The sequence below is a fragment of the Chrysoperla carnea genome, chromosome 5 (genome assembly GCF_905475395.1).
Source record: "Chrysoperla carnea chromosome 5, inChrCarn1.1, whole genome shotgun sequence".
In the NCBI taxonomy this organism is placed as follows: domain Eukaryota; kingdom Metazoa; phylum Arthropoda; class Insecta; order Neuroptera; family Chrysopidae; genus Chrysoperla; species Chrysoperla carnea.
Genome location: NC_058341.1, coordinates 10518086 through 10542737, shown reverse-complemented (window position 1 = coordinate 10542737; position 24652 = coordinate 10518086). Strand labels below are relative to the sequence as shown.

General features: G+C 25.9%; 1 protein-coding gene across 6 annotated transcripts in view; it reads left to right on the top strand.

The window, feature by feature from the left end:
• The window catches only part of LOC123299774 (homeobox protein cut), a 124433-nt gene that overhangs the window by 40302 nt on the left and 59479 nt on the right, over positions 1-24652 (top strand). The window lies entirely within an intron of this gene.

Here is a 24652-nt window from a genome sequence, read left to right as displayed (position 1 = left end):
TTTAATTATTTTTACTAATAAATAATTTTATTATAATAAATAACAAAATTATATATGTTTATCGTTCGAAGGTCGTATTTTCATAATAATTTCATCAAAAAATTTACAAAAATAAATAATAAAATATAGTATTGACAGATTTTTTTTGTTAAAATTCATTAAAAAAATATTTGATATTTGACTTCTAAAAATTATTTAAACAAAACTGCAAACCCTTTATTATGCTATAAATAAAAGTGGATGTTTTTTGCAATGGAAAAAAATCGAACTGAAAGGCCACCCAGAATTAATTTATGAAATACATTTCAAAAATATTATGGCAAAATTTTATAAATAAAAATTGATAAACGATCGAATTTTTTCTTATTTTCATAATATTTTTTTTTAAATACATTTAAAAGTACGTGTTTTCGTAAATATTTTGAAAATAATTTTTATTAAATATACAACTTTCAACTTAAACTTTTTTTTTGTGGATTTCTATGAAGTGACACATTGATGTAGAAGAATATTTTTGTATAAACAAAACTCTTTACTCGTCATTTATAAGTATATTATTTTATTTGTGTACTTGGGCCCATAAATATATATATAAATTTTTGTTTATTTATATTTGAAAGTGTTTATTTCTTACAAAAAAGTTTTTTTAAGTAAAACAGAAATATATTAAAAAATTTATTTAAATATATATTTTGTCGAAGGTCGAAAATTGTTTTATAAATATTTTTATTTTTCATAAAATGCATCAATAAATTTTTATTTCTTAGAAATAAAAAGGTTTTTGTAAATTTTAAAATAATAGTCAAGTAGTGAATTTGCTGGAAATAAAAGGTCCTGCTGTGAGATATGAGCCATACAAGATTCCTGATTTTCGAAAATCTGTCGATAATATTCGGTTTCAATGTCTATGTTCAAATAGAACCATTTTTAGAATAGTTCACCACCTTTGATTTACAATAACGATTTTAAAGATCAATTTACGTGGTGATCGAGTTTTTGTAACCTTAAAATGGCCAAGTAGTGAAACTACTGGAAATAAAAGGTTATGCTGTGAGATATGAGCCATACAAGATTCCTGATTTTTGAAAAACTGTCAATAATATTCGGTTCCAATGTCTATGTTCAGATAGAACCATTTTTTGGGTAGTTCACCACCTTTGATTTCCAATAACGATTTTAAAGACCAATTTACGTGGTGATCGATTTTTGTAACAGAACCCTTACATCTGTTATAAAAAAAATTTGCATACATAAAAGAACTGAAAATTGATATCGATTCAATTGACAAAAAAAAATCCATTTATCAAAATTCCCCCCACAAAAACTGGAATTAAACAAAAGCGTCCATAAAAATCAATAGATGTTTTTTGATAAAGATTTTGACGCTTCATTTATACACAAAAAAAAAGTTTAATACAAAAGTTTTTTTTTTTCATAAATGTTATTTAAACAAATAAATAGAATGTCGTGCAGTATTATAGTTAGTAGGATCATTTCTCTAATCATTAACAGACTTCCTTTTCCGTTTTGAAAGAGAAGCCTATACAGCAGCAGCAACAAGAGAGAAGAATACATTTTAAAAACAAACATTGAAAAATATTTGATTGATATTCAAATAAATTAAATAATAAATATTTTATATATTTTATTTATTGAAAGGAATAAATAAATTAAAAACTAAAAACGAGAGCGGTTGCAAGCGTTTTTTATTTGTTTTAATGCTTTTTTGTATAATCTGTATGACATCCGTATGCAAATTTTATTAAGTAAAAAAAAATAATTGTGGCTGTCAAAATTAAACAATACACCCGCCCTACAGAGTTTTTAATGTTTTGTGTTAAATATTTCTTTTGATATGGTTGTATTTTGTTTTTTTTCAATCTCCTACACCTTTTTGTAAATGTGTACGCACCACGTATTAATTGATGAAGCGACCATGAGTAGAGTCAATACAAATTATATGCATAATGGGAATTCTGGTTTAATAAATTTTTTGATGATTTTGGAGGCTTTTGTGTAAATCATTAACGGTTAAGGTATTGTTATAAATTTATTAAATAGATCATGGGAAATATTTCTGTGATGTTAACGTTACGAAACCGTTATAGAAGCTTTTTCGATGTAACTGATACATTATCGAACTCGGATTTTATCGATCCGCTTTACTACATCGCGATTCTTAAAGTAGTTCGAGCGCCAAGACAAGATGATGAAGTTTATTATTTAATTATTTGGTTTTCGAAATATCGAAAGCTAAATAATTAAACAAAATTTTCAATTTTCGATATTTTGAAAATTACTCCAGATATCGAAAAATTCTATTCTTACTTTTCGTCTTATACTGTCCAGTTATAACATAATGCACCATCAAAATTGTAAAATATATCTTTTTTAACTTGTGTCCCCATTACCGAGTTCATACATCCTTAATAAGTCGAGCCCAAACGGGTATTCTTGTTTTCAACAATTTATAAAGGTCTTAACTTTAATTTAAATAGTCATTATTTTAATTTTCACCGACTAGTTTTGGGGATATTTATGAAAACATATCATCCATCTACCGTTTTACCAGAAGACCAATGGTAGTCATTTATTTATTGGAATAATCGGACAATCTTCCCTCCTAAAATTTTCAAAATTAATTTAGACTTACTTTAAGTTCTGATTAAGTAATTCCTTCATGGTTACGTGAATTACACCACCACGTATTTCATACCAATAAACCCTATTTTGAAAATAAATTAAGAACACTTAATACAAAAAAAAAAAAAAAAAATTAAAACACACATGGCTTATTTTATAATTCTCATCATAAGGTCCTTTTTTCTCTCTCCATACACATACATGATAGATACTCCAGACATCATCCTCATCAATGCTCATCCTGACTGACTGACTGACTGCGTACAAGGACGACGGAGACGTATAAATTCTTTCCAAAGATCATAAGTAGTTTTTAGAGGTATTTAATAAACAGCGTAGGGGTTTTTTAAAATAAAATATAAAAAATTTTAAATTCACATGTGAGGGTTGTTGTGATGATTATTGATTTATTGAAGGTTTTTTTTGTGTGTCTCTTGCACACACACAAAAAAACCCTCCTGTCTGATATGTGACTTCATCATATGTTAGCTTAAGGTTGTATGTCCGTAAACGCACTTCTTTAGAACTTCGGAAGAATTGTCGTCTTGAGAATAAAAACGTCTTGAGGATAAACGTATAGTTTGTTGGTTGGTACTTAAAACCAAAAAAACTTCAACAGACACCAAAAACCGATATCTAGGTTACCTAGGAAACTAAAACTTTTTCAATTGATTCAAGTTGCCATGAATTTTAAGAAAATGCAAAAATCTTTTAAAACTGTCAATTTGTATTTTTTAGTCAAAATTTTATGTTTTATCATTTAAAAAAATTGAGTTGTAAAAGTTATCAGAAGTTAAAGATAACAGAGATAATTTAAAGTAAGTACAATGCAATTTTTATGTAATGTCATAATAAATATCCTAATTAAAATCAATCGTAATCTACTAACATATTGGATTGGCTACTAAATCAGAAGTATGTCTTTTTTAAACTAATACTACAATTATTACATACAGTGAAAACTAATAGTAGCTATAAAATTAATTAAGTATATGACTTCTAAAAATATAACAGCATAATTTTATGGTCATGGCTATAACGGACATTATACCTTAAAACCACTCCATAATATATTTGTCTCATCTTTAAAAACTATAACCACTCGTTACGATAATAAATAAAATAATTTTTTTTTTGTTATAAGTACTTTATGGATATGTAAATTTGTTTAGACAAAATAAAAAAATGTGCTTGATCATTTTTTTCTGTAAGGGTTGAAAATTAGAATGTTTCAAAAAGAAAATTTATGGGGTGTGTGTTAATTAAATTCGATCATTAAAATCTATAGAAATTTTTCTCATGGGGATCTTGTTTTATTCATTGATTAGAATTTGTTTGTTTTCATATACATTTCCCACTCCTGATATGAATCTACACTTCTGAACACTTTACTTCTTAAGGGCTCGAACGCTCAAACAAAATTACAAAATTACCATGAAATAATTAAACATTAATATTAAAAATTTATTTAAATTATGAACAAAAAAATTTCTAACAAAAAAAATTAATAACATTTTCGATAATAACACACAAATTTATTTACTAACGTCATAAATATATTATGACGAATATTAATAAATTACAATAAATACATAGTATTAATATCTGTACCGGATATAACACATCCTGATTTTAATAAAAAGCAATATGGAACATTAATACTTATTACTAAATATTTATTTTTATTCAATTATTTTTTTTTGGATTCCGATATGAACACAAGGTTATCCAAAATTTTTAATTATTATTTAAATGGAAAGATAATGGTACCACAAGGATCAATCCTTAGCCCTAACATAAGTTGTATCATTTCAATTCTTTCTTAATTTTACACATAAAAACTTTTGGATAAGATTCGTTGGTGATACACGTAGATAAGACGTCTTTATACAAAACATTTCGTTTTATCAAACACCTCTTTACTATATTCACTCTGTATAAATATATTTACACAGGGTATAAAAAATATCTACTATATATTAAATTTTTCCAACCTTATTAATTTTTTATTCTATTTTAACGATAAGAATATAAAAAAAAAAACTAATTATTTAAAACTAATTATAATTAAATGCAGTAAATAAGTATATTATTTATTTTAAATAAAAATTTATTGTATGTAAATATCGTTAAGTACTGATAAAACATTTTAAACTCCTATATATATGAATATTATTTATAAATATTGAAATAATTCAAATATTAATGATAATAAATAATTATTATTTCAATATAAATAAAAAATGTTTTGTATTGAGTGTCCTGGAACCTTTGCCAATTTTTCTAAAACTACAATCATTTACAAAAATTCAATCTTTAAGTCTATTTATCTTGCTGTGAGAATAGTGTCTGAGTAATTTTTGAGTTTCATTTCGAAACTTTCCTTAATTAAGTTGACAAAATGATAATAGGGGATCGGAGAGTATTTTTTTTTATCACTTCAGGTGAAAAGTTCTCACTGGAAGTGCAGAAAAGTGAAGTTGGATTTTATCGCCATAGAGATTACATCTAAAACTTTGTTGAAAAGATGGGAAAGCTTTGATTGCAATCTTTGATTGCTTATATGACTTCTTCGTTTTTAAATCAATTTAAATTTCACTTTCAAATTTTGTATCAAGTCTTGTTTTACTTTTTTTATGGGTAATATGGCCAATTCGACATCAAGACTATCCCCTATTGTATTTTGAAGATTTTTTTTTATTATTTTCTGATTCGAGTTAGTTATTTGAAACAAAAATAAATAAATTAGCAATTGATATTTTTAAATTCACCTCTCTCTTTCACTCGTGATTTAGTGGGGGGAGGGGGATTTTTGGTAGTAGTAAAGTATTAGTCATCACCAAAGACTATGAAACATCATACAATCAAACGTATGTAGATGTGATATTATCAATCATATACATAAAAACATAACTACAAGGTACCCACGACCGAATAAATATATTTTGCATATTATACGACACAATAATATACGCATTATATAAAATATGGTTCTAAGAATATGTGCTTTACCCGTGTGTATGAATTGTATATGTGGTTGGAATAATATCAGATACAATAAATCGTTAAAAATATAAATATTCATCAAATATAATATATTATTATAAATAACTTGCATTCATATAAAAGAAATATTATATATTATATATATATATATATATATATATATATATATATATATATTGGATATATTATTTTAAAAATATATTTTAGGGGAGCTATGCTCTAAAAAAAAGTAGATTAACCTTCATGGTTATATAAATGATTTATAAGAAGTTTTTTAAACGTTGAAAAGTTGATTGGAAAAAAAAGCTGACTGATTCCCTGATGAATACATACAAATTTAAAACTTGTTATTTTATTTTCATTATCGCCAATTCTTAAAAATAAAAAATTCGTAACCTAGGAACTGTGTTAGCTAAGCGAATTGCCTCAGAGATTGAAAAAAACATTTTTCTTAAAAGCGTATATTTGTTGTATGTGTAGTCATGGTAGGGACAATAAAATCGACGGAAGCTTTTCCAGTGAAAATTTTGCCGATAAAGGAGGCTGCTATGACTAGTTCATTATGACTAGAGCAATTCTTTACATGTTAATGTTATAGAAAATGTCAAATTCAAATTATTGCAAAACACTAATTAATTAAACTGAATGCATTAAAAATTGTGAAAATATGAAATCAAATTGCACAAATATTATTTTTCAAATGTAAATTATCATAATTATTTATTTAAATTTGTGAGACAATAATATTAAATTTTCAATGTAAGTCATAAATGCAATCCATACAATTATATATGCATCCATACAATTCTATAATTAAATTAGTGTATCTTTAAATAATAAGTAGCCTTCTTTTTTTTTAACTTCCTAACTAGCTTTAACTTATCCTTCTTTATTTTATCTGAGTTTTCGAATATTTGCAAGCAGATTACACTACCCCGATTTACATGAATTAAAATAAAAGCTCGTGGGTTCGATCCGTGCTTCGTATTAAAAAATGTTAAAATACACGAGTTCGGTTTTGGTTATTACATACGCAAGTCAATATGAGTAATTGTAAACAAAATAATAAAAATATTTCTAAAATTTTCGTATGAATAATGATATTTCTGAGTTTTAATATATTTAATAATTTTTTTTTTATTAATTCTATGTACCATTAATTTATTCTTATATTCATCATAAATAAAATTTTGATGATCTAATTTTTTTTTTTTAAATATTAATTAATTTTATTAAAAACAATTATTAGTTTTTATTGTAAATACAACACAATTTTCTTCATATAGACAGAAAATTTATCAAGGGAAAAAAACTGTAACAGTGAAAGTTTTTTACCCACGCTTATTTTTACCTATAAAGTCCAATTAAATGAAATATGATAAATTACGCATTAAAAATATGTTGTGTTTTTTTTTTTTTATATACAAGCTATGCAAAAATATTTTATCAAAACTAATAATTATTAAAGACATTGAATAATGCTTGATAATTACATTTTTTTATTTATTCTTTTTTCACCTCTATATTCAGATTATAACTCACTTTTGAGTGGTCTCGAAAAGAAAATATTACAGAATCACATCTGTGTCTGTATTCGCACCGTGCGTGAGTTTTATTGGAGGCGTTTTCATGGTAACGATACACTACTTTAATTATAGAATTGTATGGATGCATATATAATTGTATGGATTGCATTTATGACTTACATTGAAAATTTAATATTATTGTCTCACAAATTTAAATAAATAATTATGATAATTTACATTTAAAAAATAATATTTATGTAATTTGATTTCTTATTTTCACAATTTGTAATGCATTAAGTTTAATTAATTAGTGTGTCATAACAGCCTCCTTTAACGCCAAAATTTTTCACTGGAAGCGCTGGCATCGATTTAATTGTCCCTACCATGACTACGCACACAACGAATAGTTCTCCAAATGTAATGGACGAATAAATTTAAACGCAAAACAAAAACGAAAAACCATAAATAAGCGAATTCCATACTAAACCTGTCGCATAACCTTAACTTTTGTATATAGAGGTTTTGTACATATTAGCACCAAATAATTTTTGTTTAATACATTGTAATTATTTAGTTGATCAATAATATTTGTTGTAGAATCATCAATTATTCGATGATAAAAACGATGATTTTTTGTTTTGTTTAAATATTATTGATGTGTGTTCGTTTCATAAATAGTACAAACTCTTGATGTTTTTGTATCGAACACGATATTCGTGGGAATATTATTTTTATAAATTAATAATACATATTATTTTTTTATAAAGTAATCATTTTTGTTCCTTGTTTAATTTATTGTAATATTATTAATGTTTGTTTTTTTTATTTCTATTTAATTTTTTTTGTTTAAAGATATTTAATGTGTACTTAATGAAAAAACAGTGAACTATTTAATTTATTATAAAGTATGTCATTAAATATTGGGATTTTATTGACAAAGACATAAAAAATAGTTAAAATTTCCCATCTCAATTTACAAAATTTAAAAAACCCCCGATAAATTTTTCGGGTACGGAATCCTAAACTCAACTTAAAACCTATCTAAACACGTCATCCATTAAATTACGTTTTTCCTTAAAGCCTTTTCCAAACTGAGCCGATTTTGAAGATCATCGCCCATTTTTAAGTTTTTTCGAGTATGGAACCCTAGACTCGCACTTCAACCATAGCTAAGAACACTCTCCATTAAATTACCTTTCATTCGGAACAAAAAAATCAAAATCAGTTCATCCGTTTAGGCACTACGATGCCACAGACAAACAGACACATACACATAGCGGTTTAACTTGTAACATCCATTAGTTCGGGGGTTAAATTAATAAAAGACTTCATCTAGATTTACAAAAAATAAGTTAATTAACGCACAATGTTTACATGGCTGGAATAAATATTGCCCATTCTGTGTGAGAAATGATTAATATTGTTTGAGCATGTCCTAATATGGTCATATGTATTTCAAAGAAATAAAAAAAATTGCATCACGATATTTTCAGTAGTTTTCTTCGTGATATTTGTTATTCTGAAATCTCAGTATTTAAGTGCACACGTTATATTAATTCTGATAGGAATAAAACTAAAAGATAAACAAACCACATTACTCTAAATGTTTATACAAAACTTAAATAAATAAATTTTTATTCATGTTTTTAAACACTACGATTTGTTGTCGATTGGAAGTATTTAAACCTATCAATAAATAATAAAAATACATTGATTATTCATTAATTAACTTACAAGGTGTTCGGGAAAAATAATACTAAAATTTGATTTAATTTCGAATAAAAAATATATACATCAAAGAAATAAAAAAAATTTACTGATTTCCGTGTGTACGATAAGACAGATAGACCATAGAAGAAAATTTTAATATTCAAAAAAATATAAAAACTTTAAAATTTTCGAAAAAACGAATAAATCAAATAATATTTGTTGTTATTTAAATTTTATCTGACATTTTTATTATGAAAACTGAGGTAACATTAACGGAAAACAGAAATGAAAAAATAATAACAACTCAATAATAATAAATTTTGATCAAAGTGTAATAAATTTATGCAAGACAATATGTATGCGCGCATATATATAACGCGTGGCGCGATACGTTATAGGTTTTGATATTACATAAGGAGAATATTACCTATACCTTATGATAAGCAATTTTCTTTTTTTGTTTTTTTTTTTAAGAGAGGGTGAATTTTTTATGTATTCAAATTAATTTTCATGCGGCAATGAAAATTTTTATTCCTAAAAATATTTCACTTTCTGATTAAGAAATTTTTGTAAATTTTTCTAGTTCTAATCCTAAGTAGGATCGAAAACTTTTAGTTTTTCCTTAAATAAATGGATAAATAAATACCAAAATTGAGAGTGCTTTTATGTATTATCTCTGACTTGCTTTTTCACGATCGAAAAAAATATCTTATATTTATTTTTAAATTGATCTCATATGCGCTTTGTTTATGATGTAATAGAATACATTATACAACCATCGAGATATTATCATGATACGTATCGCAGAAAAGAATTGGTAAAAACGATGTGATATTCGAACAAAAAGTGGAGTCAAAAAGTATATTAATATTTGATAAATATTTATATGAGATCATAATATACCTAATACCTAGTGCTTATAAATAAGGTTCATATACATATACCTACACGGGCAAATAAGTCTTTTTTTTACCCTTGTGTTTTTAATATAATCCATATAGATAAAAGGATGATTTTTAAATACGCAACCAAAAATTATAGGAATCTTTTCATTCTTTACCAGTAAATATGCTAGTTAATTTATGCCATAGGATATCTCCCGAAAAAACTATTTTATTCGAAATTTCGATTACACTTTTTGCAAAATTGAAGTATTTGTTTCCTTCACAATTCTTCGCCCTAATTGGTGCTAAAAATGTCGAAAACATCGAAATTTCGAATTATTTTTTCCTTTATAATGAGTTTTTATGTATTTTCGATTTTTATGTTTGAAAAAATTTGAAATTTAGTGAAAATAAATTCATTTAGATGAAAAGCCCAATATTTAATCAAGAGTATAGAACTGGTATTCGAAAGCTTTCTTATGAATCGACTTGTATTCACATACAAAAACTTAATAATAGAAACAAAAAGATAGCATTATTGTACGCCGCGCTATGTACTAAAAAGCAATACAATAGCGAATAATATATTATTTATCCCTTTAAAAAAGTATATATTTATACCCGTTTTATTGGAATGATGTTCGATGAAGGTGGGTTTATTTTCTCGTCTGTACTACTATATAATAATATCATAAATAGTTGAACAAAAATTTTGGAGGCTCACATAAAATATTGCCAAACAGTTGTATTCCATTATATTGATCTTGATTATACATTTCGAATATATATTTTATTAAGAAAATTTTCATTTAATCAAAGTGAATATATTCATGAAGCCACCTAATTAAGAATAAATCAATTCGTTATGAACAAATATTGTTCATTTATAATATTACCAACGTTATATAGGTACTAGAAAATTCGACTTTGATGTTTTTTGTACTAGAATATAGCGTTAATGAAAAACATTCGATAAAATATAATTTGATAAAATTTTAACGCATCACTTAAAATTTTCTGATTATTATTAGGTTATGTGTGTTCGAAAAGCAAGCAAAAAAAAAAAAATGTGGATTTTTTTTTATTACATCAATCGGTCTTTTATAAAATTTTAATGAAAAGTCATCGACATTAAATTATCTCGTTCTCATCTCTGATGGTGTGTCGTCTATATATCATGTTTTTTAGTACTTAATCATTAATATATTAAATTGAATGGTATAATTCTTAAATTATATACATGATGAATCATATATTTGTTGGGATTTTCCTCGAAAAATGTCTGTATAGTTTAATTAGTTAATTGATTGATGATTTCTGGCAAAATTCAAATTTTTAGAGTGATCTAAATTATTCGATACAGAGCTCTAAAAATGTTTAAATATCCGGAAAAGCGTGGTTTGTTCATGATCTTCAAAATCGACTCATTTTGGAGAAAACAAAAAGAATATTTTATGAAGTGTTCTTAGCCATGTTTAAAGTCCTTGATAAGGGTTCCGTACCTAAAACATTTGTCGAGTGTTTTTTAAATTTTGTAAATTTTACTCGCCTTTCAAAATTTCAACACCGTATCTCTACAAAAAATAGTATCAAATAGTATCGAAATGCATATTATATTACGGTTATCTAACATTTGTTGTCATGCTGGTATAATTTGGACCAATCTGTATATAAAACATATCGAAAGTTCGATGTGTTTTTCTCTTAATCAAAAATATTCTATAAACACATTAAAATAAAAGATATACAAGAGAATCAGCCCGAAAGAGTACCTACCTACTACCCAAACGAATTTGAAATGAATAAATAAGTACTTTTTAGTTAATTAGTAAAAGTGATTAGTGATATTATAGAGAGGAGTGTATATATGGATGATTATAATATAAAACGTAATCGGTGGAGGGTGGGGGAGTACGTAATACTTGTTCAAAAGAGGTTATATATGTATGTATATTATACTTTCTATGTATACTAACAGGCTACATAACTCTTATATGTATTAAAATCAGTAAAAAGATATTGGTTTTCATTTTCATTCTGTAGTAGCAGAGAAAATATAATAAGTGGAAATTGGCTTTTGAAGAAAAGTTTTTAATTAAACTAAGCATCAATGCTGTACGTAGGTAGGTATTTTGAGTATTACATCATCATCAACATCTACTACTCAATCAATCCCTTTTTTAAACTCGAAAAATTATATTAAATACAATAATTCTATTTCGAAATTATATTATCAATACTTTGATTTAGTTATAAAGTTTATTAAATAAAGTTTGTTGAGATTGTAAAAGAGATTTTATGTATAAAAAAAAAAAGTTTTTTTTTTTGTTTTTTGTTTCTTAACCCTTTGATCACGAAAGGGGAAATAAAAAGAAATATATATTAGTATTAAAAAATAATGAAAATGTCATTTTATTATAGTTCTGTTCCGATGAGTATGTGTCTCCTTAACCGCATCGAAAGCTACTCTAAAGACGCGGTGAGACTTATGAAACTATCTATACAGGGTGTTCCATGACCTGATGGACTTAGAATAAGAGTGTATTCCTTAGGCAATTTTAAATCAAAAGTTCCTTTTATACTCCTGTCCAAAACCCAATAGTTAAGGATTTATTTGCTCTATAAAATTTAACCAATTAAGTAAAGACATTTTTGAGTAAAGTATCTTACCGTTTCATTAATTAAAAATTTAGAAGCCATACAGAAGCTATAGTGCATGTAATGCTGCATATTTTCGTTTTTCATTCCATTTTCTAGCAATATGCCACTTTTTACGATGCCATGCAATTTTACTAAATTGTCCAAAGAATACGCTCTTAAGCTATGTCCATCGAGTCATGGCCACTCTGTATTTCAGTCAAATTGTGCCTTAAAGACCCTTCGAAAGAGGACCCAAAATTTTGAATTTCTCAGTTATAAATGAAATAAGACAATGATTTATTTCATCTTGAAAGAATTAACCGTCTTAGAAAACCGTTAAAGTTCTTCATTGTTTTTATTTCTCTTTTTTGTCTTCTCAAAATAAATGTTTACAACTGTAATTGAATTGTCATCAAATTTAAACAAATAATTACAATATTTAATGACATAGGCTATCTACCTACTGTTTATATACTTTGTGGTAGCCATATTGAATTTATATTTATACTTATTATGAGATCTGTTGAATGAAATATTTAATCTTTCGTAGAAAACTATTATTTTATAATCAACATATATCCTCTCACGACGATTATATGAATCATTACAGTTTATGAAACTAACTCTCAAAACTTAATATATAATGCAATATGAGATTGTTTTTAATATATTTATTTTTACCGGGCGATACAAAATTATACGTCCCAATAAACAAGAGAAAATTTTATACAAATAATCCACAACAATTAATTAAATAAAATCTAAATAATTGAATAAGAAATCTTTATTTTAAAATAACTGTCCTATTGGAGTAAGTTTTTACAGATTTTAAAGTGATAATACACTTTTGTTAAACCTTGTATATTAGATTACATATTAATAAATAAAATAAGGTATACTTTCATTTTTTCCTGCTAAATTATAAATTAATAATGTTTTTTCAATTTTATAATAATTTCATATTTTTAAAAAATCTCATTTACGTTAATCAATTTTTTTTGTTTTTATTATAAATTAATTATTTAATTTTGCGTATGTAGTAATTTCTGAGTTATAAATTGTAATTTTACCATTAAATACGTTCCTCCCAGAGGAGAAATTTCGTAAATTTTTGAAAGCTTGTAGAAATAGTTTTTTGTCCTGTTTCATTTTCTTAATTTTAAATCATTTTTCGTCCCAAAATATATATTACAAATACATACAATAACTCCAATATTTCTACTCAATCAATTATAAAATGAAAGAGTTGAGATGGGTGACACGTTTGACGGAAGGAGGGAGGGTGTAATAGGTATGTTGTATATATATATATTTATTTAATTTTATTTGCGTAAGCGCCTACTTTCAATTTTAAAGGTGGAGTTCTTTGGTATATAACTATATAGCTAAATATAATATAATATTGACATAATTGATTGATTACCAGCCTTTTATATTATATTATTACTTATATTTATACAAAATTATCCATTAATTACATTCTGTTTCAAAATATATACCATATCTTTATATTTAATCTCTTTCTTATTAAACTAATTTATAAAAACCTACTTGGAAATACAAAAATTTATTATTTATATTGAATTTTTGTCATTTATGACGTCATTATATCCCTCTCTTTTCTATGATAGTTCTTAAACGGATTTTATTAAAATGTTAGTGTAATGATGAATATACTGAAGGAAATTGCAATATATTGAAATTGTACTCAAATAAGGAAATAATGAAAAATATAAAATATCATTTTATTTAACTCTTTGATACAAATTTTTTGACAAATTTTCACATTCAATTAAAAAAAATAAAAAAAAGAACAGACAAACTTGATTACAATTTTATATTCGAGTTGCCTTCACGCGACAGAACAAAATAAACGACAGTTTTGTACATTTTAAAATAAGAATTTCAAGCTAACACATTTGTGTAGGATACAAAATAGTGAAAAACCAAGAATAGTATAAAATTCAAAGAAAATTAATTATTGCTGGAAAATTATATAATTGAATTAGTGTATTTTCATTGTTGATTCTCTGTGAACTGTATAATAAAATGAGTAACTCTTATATAATACAGAAAACCATGTTTTTTAGTTGAATGACAACACTTAGAGCTATACAGTGAATACATATTAAGAAAGGTGGCACATGATGCGCTATGACACGGCTGTAATCTTTAGAAATAAGGAGTGACAAACAAGTGATGTGGTCGCGATATATAACAATCTTTACATTTAATTGTTCACTTTGTTTCGAAAAAAATTACTCCAAAGTAATCTTAACCTTAAGTAGAACGGAAATAAAGTTTAGAAAAAATAATTTCCGGAGTTTTTAAATAGAATAACTCAAATCTAGTTTTTATAAAGAATTTCTATGAAGTCACTGAATACTTTTTCCAAAAATAAAATGCAATAAATATTAAAAAAATTTTTCCTGAATCTACGTAATTCCAATTAACCATCTCAAACACCAATCAATTACGAGTAAATTTAAAAGATGAGTGCCAAAAAATCGAAACTAATCAAAGACTTGAAGAATTAAAAACACACATTTATAAACTAATTGGCTTTATAAATACGATATTGAATAATTAGTTGAACATTAATTAAAATATATTTATTCAGCGAGCAAACGAGTGAGATCAAGTAAAGAAGAGTTGGCATTAAAAAATATTTTCTTAATTGATTAATAAACGCATTCACACAACCAGCAACATATCCGGTCTCTATGGATTACGATGATGAAGTTTTTCTTTTTATAATATATTGGAAATTAAATGTCAAATTGGAGAGAAAATAACATGAATTCTTATTATAAGTAATTTTTTTTTCTTTCATATTTTTTTTTTGCTGTAATAATAAAATTAGAATTACATTATTTATTTAAAATAGATACTGAACAAAGTTTACTAGAATGTACTGGGCGATCTATGAGGATTAACAAAATATTATACAAGATATCACTTTTTTAAATAAACATGTTTTAAGTATGAGAACTGGCATCGTTTTCAAAACCTAGTTAGTAAAGCAACTGTCTGTTTGAATTATAAAAGTAAATCATATTAAAGTTACAACCACACTTGCCTGATTTGTAAAAAATTTTCAAATTACTAGAATAATATCTGGCACCGTGTTAGTAACCGCAAAAAATGTCTGGCAATTCTTATCCGTGTCGCTAAAAAGACAGGAAAAATGATTTTAAAAAGATTATCTCGAAATGATTTTAAAATCAGCAATCTTTTTTCGGGAATGTAATAATTTTTCATGTTTCAGCAAACCTATTTATTTGTGCCAGAAAAGAACCAAAAAAATTTTTGCATAAAACCGTATAAATCACTTAGTACATTTTTTGATTGATTTATTGTTATAGAAATAATTACATTTCTTGTAAAATATCTAATTCATTTATCATTCTTGTCTGTGTATATGTAAAAGAGATATATCAAGATAAATATATATCGTATATATAAATATATTGCTTTGAAAATATCAGATACTTACTTTTAATGCGCGCAATTTCAATAACAAAATTGCACAAACATTCAAATACAAAAGTAATAATAAACATCAATTTAAAATCATATAAAAACTAATTAAGTGATCCAAGTTTGTCTGGCAGATATAGGAAACCGGAAAATGCAATCCTGTAAATTATTGATTTAGACAATGTATTTTCAAGTATAAAACAAGACCCTGTCCAGAAAAAAAGACGGGAAGGGGTTAAGAGAAATGTTATGTAGAAATATCTTTTGTTCGAAACCTCTCGAAAATTAAATTGTGATAATATGAATAATTTTATACTTTAACAGCATATCAAAAATTAATATCTTCCTTATCAATAATCATTAAAAATATCGACCAATCATAACTATAGGATGATATATTTTTTTTAATGAAGAGATTTTTGGGTGAGATTATATAATCAAGTATGGGGAGTTTGTATTACATAAGAAGTGAAAAAAACCCTTTAAAAATATCCACTGAACTTTATTAAAATTTAACCGAAAAAATATTTAGTTGCTACCATTAATCGTAAATAAAGATTTCGTAAAAGCAAGTAATCTAATTTCCAATCGAAAACCGTTGAAATATATTAAATAACGCGAACCGGTGGCGTCATACGTGTGTCTTGTTGGCGACACACGTATGAACTAAATAGCTTCCATTCAATCGAGTCGTGAATACCTCTACACTTAAAAATCTTCTTTTTTTTTTCTTAAATAAATAATTTTTAAAATTGATTTTTGTGGTTTCATCTAAAGAGATGAAAAACACATATTTATAAAAAAAAAGAAATAAAAATCTAATAATGATGTATAATAGTTTGTGTAAATCTATCGTTAAATTTTAATTTCGTAACTAAATATTTCTTTTCTGTTAATGTTTTCGAATATATACTGATGTTGTTAATGAATGAATTTTAAGTTGTTGGTCGAATTGTTCGTTTCTTTTTCATGTAATTAGTGGATGAACTATTTTAAATTATGTTTTTAGAATGAAATTGACTTTTCAACAAGCGCATTAAATTTTATGCGTTCTTTTTTTTTTCATTTGTCTCTTTAAAATAGATTAAGATGATACTTTTTGTAAATTGATTTTTTTTCTTAATGGTTATTCAAAAATATACATTCATCGACGAAATTTTATTTTATTGATAAAAAAATTTGAAAATTAATTGAGGAACAAAACACGCACGAAATGACTTGGATAAAATCATAAAGTGGTGAATAATTTGACACACAAAATTTCAGGTTTTAGTAACACTTTCTTTTCATTATGGAAACGTCATAAACACTATAAAATGTATATTCAGCTCGTAAATCATTTTTAAGAATTTGAAATAATCCATCGTTTTCAGTTCAGTGTAAAATTTCTTTTCGATAAAAACTCTCAAACACAAAATTTGATCAACACGTCACTTCAAAAAATAATACAGAGACATTGGCATTTGTGTCATTTTCGATGGTGTATTCGACTAATACAGTTATAGATATATATATAGAATTATAAAATATCCTCTCCGAATTTTCTACATACACACATAATGTATAGAAGCAAGTCAGTCGTCACAAGCTATTGACGACCACCCGTTTGCCGCCTTTAAATACCAACCACGTTGATTTTTGTATTTGAGCACAGACTTTAACATACATATAACATACCACCTCATTCTCGCACTATAGTTTGTCAACCCTTTGATAACTAATTAGTGATTCCCTCTTCTAGTAGAACACACAAACATATATATATTCCTACCCTTATTTTATAATCATCTCCACAGCGTGTATACAGGCTGTCTTCTTTAACTTTACATATACTCGATAAATTAATTTAATCGGGGAAAAAGATTAATTTCATCTTATACCGGCGATCTAAATTTTCAGGTTCAATTAAAACCTCACTCTAATTCATAACTGACAAACAATAGATGAACGCTTTAAATTAGAAAGTTGTTCTTTGTAAGTACGCAAACATTTTTTGTAAACCTTGTTTAGACAGTAATTGATAGCAAAAATCAAGCTTTTTGAACGTAAGTTCATACAATTTTAACAAAAAGGGTCTTTATAGAAAAACAAACCACTTTGATTGAAGCTATACGGTTTGGGGAAAAATGTTTGGAACAAAAAAATGTCATTTTTTTTAATCAATAACAACGTTCTAATTTTAAGTGTTCATCTATCGATTATCAGTTATGAAGTAGAATGAGCTTTTCATTGAGCTTTAAAATCTAGGTTTGATGTCTGCGTAAGATGTAGTGTTCATCTACAGCCCAACATTTTTCGATTGAAGCATTTTTATCGATGAAAGTTATTTTTTCAAGCATATGTAAACTTTAAAAAAACCATCCTGTATATGTGTTGTTTTAACTCATTCTGTGACGATTGACAACGACTCCAGCGAGCAGCGACTGACGACTAATATATACTGCTTACCTTCACCACAGTATACTATATAAACCCTTTTTGTGTGTATTTCTCATCAAACCCAATTCTATGTGACGTACAAAAAACATCATCACCAATAATCAACCCCCTGCCAATACTCTCTCTCTCCTGATTAAGGCCCAATGGTCTCATAACACCATTTCTCCATTGTATTTATTATATTATACTTAATATATAACTCCTTCATCACACGTTTACTCCCTATTATCAATAACTATTCCTTTTAACTTTCCCTTGAACGAAAGCTTTTTGATTTTAAATCCTTAATTTTTAACTATAAGGAGTCCTGTAGGAGAAAATTTCTTTGAATTAAACTAGTGGATATTGTAATCTGGTACACGTGTTTGTGGATTTGTTGTACATCAGATAATAGGATTTGGTCTTCATTAGCTAATGAAGAGAAACTCGAACTGCCCAATCGATATAACCTTGTTTTACTCAAATATGAATATGACATTTCTCTTTTTCTCTCGTCAACAAAATTGGAAGCACGTTCTCCAAAGAATGAGTGTATGAAAATATTTGAGACTTACGTTTCAAATTTTTAGGGTGAGTTCTTATAAAAGGAATATAATATATACACGATTTAAAGATGATCCTAAGAAAACGTGATTTTTCGGGAACTTTCTAAATTTCGACATGGTAACTCACTGAAAGCCATTAACTTGCATGGTCGAAGTTTTGTTTTCATGACCTATAAAACTCGAAATTCTGTTTACGAGACTAGAACCGCCTGGAAGGTTCAGCTTCATCTGAAAACGTACGATAATCGTCAATTACTTATAATTTCAGGTTTTCTTTTCTTCAAAGTTCTTTTTTTGTATTATCTCATGTGATTTGAATTTTCCAGGTTTCCACTATACTTCAATAACGTGAATAATTCGTTTCTATAAATGCAATATTTCCCTAAGGAAGCCTAAAAAAACATCTTCGGGAGGAAAAAAGTCGAAACAATTTAATTTACATACACAAAGATAAAATCATTATCCAATGGTATAAAATATATTCAATACAACCCAAGTCAAATAGGGATTTGTTAATTAGCCCCTTGTTCTTTGCCATCACTTATTATGTACCCACATACGTATACATACATTATATATGCATCCCCTTTCCAATTCCCCCCTCACAAATATATTGTTGTATATCTATTTTTCCAACATTCCTTTTCCATTATATGTAATAGCATTTTCTAATATATTATTGAAAATATATATTTATAATAAAGAAGAGAGAGATAGAAATTAAAATACAGGTAAATAATATTATCTATAATAATTATAATCATTCCAGAGGAGTAGTAAAAAAGGACCTTAACAATATAGATATGTAATAAAATATGTTAAAATATTTTCCCTTTTTCCCTTTTACTTTTTAAAACAATAATAATAATCATAATATATTTAAATATTGGGAAATAATACTGGATAATTCATTTCATTTGATAACACTCCTACAATAAACATTATTATTAGTTATAGAATGTTGATGGAATCACCTTGTACTATTTTAGATATATGTATAAATAAATGTATTAAAAATGTTTTTACCTAATTAGTACCAAACGCCAGTATTTATTAATTTAAAAAATTATAATAGACCTATAAAATATTTAATAAATTTAATGGAAAATTATTGAATTTTCGAAAGATCATTGAGTTCATGCCTTTCTCGATTATGGCCAACTATAACATGGCTGACTATGGCCAACTATATCAGTACAATATGGCCAAGTTGATATGGCCATATTACTTTTACCAAAAATAGTGTTATAAATGTCAAGCTGTGGGGCATTCAATAGAGTATTGTCGTCATGCATTTTGTAAGTCTATGAACATCACTTTGTAATATATATAGATATAATTTTTATGAATAATTGAAGTAAATTTTCCAACAACTAAATAATACAAATAAATAATTTTGTTTTCATTTTTTATTCATTTTAGAGGTTAATAAAAATTGACATACGTTCATTTGTTTCATACATGAATGTCACTCAGAAACTGTTCGTTTATTTTATTTTTTTTAATGTATTATTTCAATTCTTTCTTCTAAGTTTTTAATAATAACATATCAACTCTGTTGTATCTCTGGTGATTATTGTCTGTCTGTATGAATGATTCTGACACACAGAGACGTAGACATATTGAATGAGACATATAAATATATTATTTTGTTTAAAAATTTGTATGTCATATGCAAAATACTTTTTGAAAAACCGGTTCATCATCATTCAAAGACATTTTTTATTTCTAAAAAGGATTTTTATAGAAAAGCATTGAAGGGCTTCGTTCCCATCGAGATTTCAATGGCGCGAATTAATAATACTAAACATTTCTGAAATAGTTTTAATTTATTTTTTTTTTTTCAAAAATTCATTGACCTCTTTGTGAGTGACTATGTTTACTTAACTTGTTAAACGGGGCGGTGTTTTAATAATCATCTATCAATTCTATTCCTCGCCTACTTTATTTAAGTCAATAGAAATTATCTTGAATATGGATATTATACAAGTTTTTTTGTAAATAATGTTATCAATTTTTTTTGTCACTGTTTTGCTAAAGTACGCTTCCATTTAAAATAAAGTAATATTTTGTGTGCCATGTATTTTATTAGAATATTTTAGATTATATTGAATCTTTGATCTCTTTTGTTTTCAATCATATCAATATCTTCGATACTTCGCTAACATTCTAACAATATATAACAATATAAAGAAAATTTGTTGTTTTTTGTAAAGCCTTGAAAAGTCTTTTGTTTGAACATACAATTCAATAGGTTTACGATAAAATTCCATACCTTTTTATTTTACATTATCGATAAAATTATTCTTTAAAGAATTTTTTAATAATTGGTAAATGTAATAAAGACGATTAGTCTCATTTCTAAGTCGGCATACCTTTTGATAAATTTTTCTTTTTTTTTCCATACAATAAACAATGAATATCAAATTGGCCAGAACACTCACATTTACCGTAGCAAATATATATATACATACATAAAAAAAATCGTATTATGGGAAAATGTTCTACCTTTGATCAGTGGTCATGTGGTTGAAACATTGAAAACCTTACAAGTTTCTCTTCTAAGCCACATTTTTTCTTATCGTAGAGTAATAGCTTTCATTACCTCAAGATAACTTTCGCAATTCAGACCAACAGTCTTTGTTCAGTCTTTTATCACCACGAAATTCAAGGTTAAGTTTAAAACTGAGATATGTGCAAAATATTCAGCATTAAACTCTAAATTAGATGGAATGTGATTTAAAACATAGAAAATAATTTACACAAAACTTCTTAGCTCATAGGTTGTTTTGTAACATATTTCAAGAAATTAAGGAGTGACGCAAGGTACAATACTAGGCCCCATATAAAACATATTATTGCATATATTATTCTAAAATATGTAAATGATTATGAAAAGAAAAACCTCATAATGGAATATATTATGAATATATTGAAATCAATTTTAATGATTAAAATGAGACATTATTATTATTATTATTATTATTTATATTTATTTATTTCTATCATGTAACAATAATACTTCATTCTCGTATATAATATGGTTAGGTTTTTTTTTCGACATATAATACGAAGGCTTATATTATTTAATAATACAAAATGTGTTCTAAAGGTTTATAGAATAAGTGTACCTATATAGGCAATTCACATTACATAATATGCATAATAATAAACAGAATGATTCACTAGAAATTATGCTTGAAAGAACATTTTTTTTTGGATCTTGTTTTTTACGCTTTAATGGGTAAACTAGGGATTTTATTTTTTTACTTTTTATTTTTTAGAACAATAAGATCCCCCAAAATATAGTTAATTTCCTTATTAGACAGATATTTTTGAAAAATTAGTCTGAAATCGATCCAAAAAGTCATTCTTATTATGATTTTTTGAACGATATCTCAAAAAATATCCTTCCAATCGATAAATAAACCGGATTTTTGTAGTTTATGAGTCAAAATTAACCTATTTACAGAGTTTTATCGAAATTGGAGAAAAAATTATTTTTCTCAATTTTTTGAAATTTTCTTAAGGGGTATCCCTTGGATAAAATCGAAAAAATCGAGAAAAATTATTCGTTTCCGAATTCGATAAAATTCAGTTTATAAGGTAAATTTGACCCGAAAAATTCAAAAATCGGGTTCATTTGCCGATTAGACGAGTAATTTCTGAGAAAATCGATATCTCAGATCGATTTTTGGATCTAAATCGAAAAATACTCACCCAATCGTTAAATGAGTACGATTTTTGAATTTTTTGGGTCAAATTTACCTTATAAAATGAATTTTATCGAAATACGAGACAAAAAAATTTTTTCGATTTTTTGCAATTTTTTTTAAGGGGTACCCCTTAATAAAAATCGAAAAATTCGAGAAAAATTTTTAGTTTCCAAATTCGATAAAATTCAGTTTATAAGGTAAATTTGACCCGAAAAATTCAAAAATCGGGTTCATTTGCCGATTAGACGAGTAATTTCTGAGAAAATCGATATCTCAGATCGATTTTTGGATCTAAATCGAAAAATACTCACCCAATCGTTAAATGAGTACGATTTTTGAATTTTTTGGGTCAAATTTACCTTATAAACTGAATTTTATCGAAATACGAAACATAAAATTTTTTTCGATTTTTTGCAATTTTCCAAAGGGGTACCCCTTTGGAAAAAGTCGAATAAATCGCAAACAATTTTTAATCGCGGAATTTAATAAAACTTGGTATATGGAGTAATTTTGACCTAAATAACACAAAAATCGGGTTCTTTTGACGATTGGTCGAGTATTTTCAATGATTCCGAGATCCTACATGAAACTTCGAATTTTAGAGACGATTATGGCGTTCTCTCAAGAACTGCTTCATATATTCCTCCAATTAACTGGATTTTTTTGAATATTTTGAACAACCTGTCTTCTGTTGCACCCTGTTAATAATTTATACTAACAATACAAATATTATTTACAACTCAATATGACATAGTATGGATGAAACAGTTCCTCGTTCCTGTTCAATAGGGTTTTGTATCTCATTTATTGTAAAGTTGTCTTCGTTTTTCTGCTTTTAAAATGTTTTTGAAATTATCGTTTTAAAATGATTTGTTTTTATAATATAAACTCATTTTATTGTTTCTACAATAAAATTACTACCTACATGTTATGCAATCTACATTACTCATATGCCATGCATGATTGTGTGAATAGCATCTTTTGTTTTGTGTATATGAAAACTAGATCCACGTGGCGCGTGGTCAATGATAATGTAAAATAGCCTTGAATTTTCTTTTTCTATTTTACGTTTTCTAAATTAAAAATAATTATGTAGCATGTGTTATGGAAACAATTAATTATTTAAAAAACAAGTCGAAAGTTAATCCTAATCACTGTCGTGAAAAATAAAAACACTGTAAAATTAGACGAAAAATTCCATTGGAAGTGGTATAGAATGAATTTTAAAATGAATTAAAGTAAATAACTTCTATTCAATGAACCATTTAGAATATCTAGTTATTCATAAAGATATCCCCCTCCCCTCTGACTTCACGGACTCCCTGTTTAATCGCCATCCATTATACAAGACAAATGTTTTATTATTTTTTTCTATGTAAATCGTTGATAGTTTTAATGTCAAATTTTAATCATAATATACAAAATTAAAAAAAAAAATTATAGTAAATAAATTATTTTTCACAAATCATTTTTGGATCATTGCCCGAATTTATTAGTCATCATCAAATGATCATTGATGATCATCAGGCATTAAGTCAAACAGCCGTAGAGAGCAACCAGCATCACATATTCTTATTTTTTCTTTCTTTTTTTTTTCTTCCTCGATGACTTTAAATTTATGTTACGCACGCACTTATATTCGACGCGAAGACTTATGTTTATATCATAAATAAATGTCTTGAAAGTAAGAATACAAAAAAACAAAAAAATTTCCAAACTATATAAGTGAAAATGTTGAACATTTCGAATACATCGAGATCACTAAATTTTATTTATTCAAAGAAAAAACGTAAATAAATAACACACACATACGTACACAAAAAAACACGACTTCGCATACTTTCGTGAATGCTTACAATAATAACGTTTAATTGGTGATTTTATTTATAAAATTTTATTATAGAATACCTATCAAAAATCAAAAAATTGTTTGTTTTCACTAAAAACACTAAAAATAATACCGGGTGATTATTTAATATTTCGGAAAAATATTTGTATGGTAATTTTACAATCAAACTACTTAGTAAAATTACAATTCTTTGTTATTGGATTTATAAAAAAAA